The 3,065-nt window shown below is 40.2% G+C and overlaps 1 protein-coding gene across 1 annotated transcript in view; it reads right to left on the reverse strand.

The window, feature by feature from the left end:
- LOC106883793 (rho GTPase-activating protein 1) overlaps positions 1–3,065 on the reverse strand; it is a 60,246-nt gene that overhangs the window by 21,962 nt on the left and 35,219 nt on the right. The gene's annotated exons all lie outside the window — the stretch shown is intronic.

Raw genomic sequence — 3,065 nt, forward strand, 5'->3', positions numbered from 1 at the left:
TGTGGGAGGTGGGAGGATGTGGGAAGTGGGGGAGGAGGAGGTGTTGAGAAGTGGAAGGAGGTGGGAGAAGGACATGGAGGTGAGTGGAGGAGGTTGTGGGAAGTGGGAGGTGGTAGGAAGAGGATGTGGGAGGTGGGGAAGAGGATGTGGGAAGGGAGAAGGTGGGAGGAGGATGTGAGAGAAGGGGGTGTGGGAGGAGGAGGTATAGGAGAATGAGAGGAGGAGGATGTGGGAAGAGAAGGATGGTGTAGGCAGAGGAGGAGAATGATGTGGAAGGAGGGGAGGAGGATGTGCTGCTGTTGGTGGTGAGGAGGAGGAAGATGAGGTATTGGTGGTGGGAAGAAGAGAAAGAGAAGTGAGAGGGAAAGCAGAAAGAGGAGGAGGAAGGGGAGAAGGGAGGAGAGGGTTGAGTGGTAGTGGGAAGCAGTGTGTGTATGTGTGTGTGAAGGGTGGGGTTGAAGCAGGTAGGTGAGAGGAAGGTTGTGGTAGGAGAAGAAAGTGAAAGTGGGAAGAAGACAAGGAGAGAGAGAGAGAGAGAGAGATAAAGAAAGAAGACTTATGGAAGTGTTGAGGGAGGGGGAAGGTAAAAGAGAAAGGTGTGAGGAGAAAGGGTCAGTTTTGGAAGGACCCAAACAAAAAGACTGTTTGAAAAGTGTATAAAAGAGACACACAAAAAAAGGAAAAAGAAGTTGTTATATTCAAAGCTGTTTAGTCCAGAATTCAGAGGCTTTTGAAAAGAAAATCAATCAATATCTTGGCTTACACTTTCTTTTTTTATTGATCTCAAATATTGAACTGCAACAGTCATACCAGGGTACCATCTTCAAGGCATCTGGTTTATCATATTGATTTTAGTATTTCCTTTATTGATCTCTAAATATATATTGGATCTTGCATTTTCTATCTGTTAATTGCTTCATTGAACAGCAGCCATGCTGGAGCACCACCGCCAGGGGTTCTGTCAAATATATATATATATATATATATATCTGTGTGTGTGTGTGTGTGTGTGTGTGTGTGTGTGTGTGTGTGTGCACAAAAATACCTTGTGGTATTTGGTTGTATGGGTTATACTCCTTTATGCCAGCTCTTTTATTCATTACAAGGTCTTTAAGGCAGTTACTAGACAAATCACTGTGATTGGTCAATATAACTAACTAAAACACTTGAATGAGGTGAACGCCCCAGCATGGCCACACCAAATAAAACAAAATAAAAAATAAGTGTAGAATCCATTTTGTTAAGTCTGTTTGAGTTTGTTAAGAAGCAATTTAAGAGGATGTGCTGATAAAATTGACTCAGTTGGTGCTTGTGATTAATAAGTGAAGATTAGTGATTAGTGATGATTGAGAAAGATTTGATATTTTGGTAAATGATTCTTATAAAGTAAGCAAAGGCATTGGCTTGAAGTTTATTACTGGAATTTCCAAATTTTCCTTTGTACCTTCAATTTCCCCTAAACTTTTTTCATTTTTATTTACCATTGAAAAATTGAAAAATTGTTGAAACCGGTTTGGTATTTTCATAAATCTGTTACAAAATTTAAAAACTACTACACATTTTAAAACTCAGATACATTTTCAACCCCCCTCACCAACTCCCCTGTGTGGGAATATACTTCTTTTCTCCACACACACACACACACACACACACAATTACTGTTGTATTAACAAGGTTTCATTTCATTGCTATCAGATGCTATAGAATATATCTACAGATATATCTAAAGAATACATTTGTATATACAAAATTCTTATAAAAAAGAAGAGTTAATATAATAATAATTCAATACTCAAACTAGTTGTCAAGAAAGTATTCTATATGCCAACTGATGTATCCAATTTAACTAAGCCTATGATAATAAATCACATCTGTAGTTTTATAAGCAAAATGGTCATGGATAGTAGAAGTGGGTACTCAGTTGCTGATTAAATTCTAATCAAGGACTAAACCATGCATGTCTGGTTAGTCTTTTCTTCTCTGTTGAAGTGATATTTTATAAATAAAGTATTGCTTACATTCATCATACTGTAGTGATAGCTAAGAAGTCTGTAGATATATTCTGGGAAGGCAAAGAAAAATAATCTTGACTGGGAAGAAAGATGCAGCCAAGCCTTTGAGTAGGAAAGTGGCAAATATCGAAACCTTTAGCAGGATTGTAGGGAGAAAGTGTGGCAGGCATGGCTGTCCTCAGTCAGAGATGGTTGTAGAGGATTCTTAGCTCTGTTAGTATGGAGGATGTTTACAGCTATTGGAATAAAAAGAAGAGAGAGAGAGAGAGAGAGAGAGAGGAAGGCAGCTGTGTGCAAGATGAGAGAGGCCACAGAAAGGGTTTCTTAACAGTTATGGAGCGAGACAAAGAGAGAGAGAGAGAGAGAAAGAGAGAGAGAGGGAGGGGAAAGCTAGACTGGAAGCCAGGAAGAGATGATGAGCAGTGATTTGGCCATCACCGCTGACCCACCAATGGGAATGTGTTAGGGTTTAGGATTAAAACACCCGATGGCCATTGGTCATCATCTAATGACACCAAATCTTCCTGGTCAAGGATAAAGCTTCATTCATTTAACATGAATGGTGAAGCATCTTCTTTTAGATGTAACCAATTACATATATTCATATACATGTACAATGAGGAGTAGATGAGACAGACGACAACTGATGAAGGGTCCTTTCTCTGTGTTTACTTGTCCTGTTTGCCATTTTGTTTCTCGTTGTTTACGTATTTATCATCATCATCATCATCGTTTTGGCCTTCGTGCTGGTGGCACGTAAAAGCACCCACAACACTCTCGGAGTGGTTGGTGTTAGGAAGGGCACCCAGCTGTAGAAATTCTGCCAGATCAGATTGGAGCCTGGTGCAGCCTTCTGGTTTCACCAGTCCTCAGTCAAATTGTCCAACCCATGCTAGCATGGAAAGCGGACGTTAAACGACGATGATGATGATGATGATATATATATAAAATTGGCCAGTTGTCCACAAATGCCCCACCAAAATGCTGTGGCCTTTCATCATCATCATCATCATCATCATCATCATCGTCATCGTCATCGTCATCAGATCGTCG

The sequence above is a fragment of the Octopus bimaculoides genome, chromosome 27, assembly GCF_001194135.2.
Source record: "Octopus bimaculoides isolate UCB-OBI-ISO-001 chromosome 27, ASM119413v2, whole genome shotgun sequence".
NCBI classification, from domain to species: Eukaryota; Metazoa; Mollusca; class Cephalopoda; order Octopoda; family Octopodidae; genus Octopus; species Octopus bimaculoides.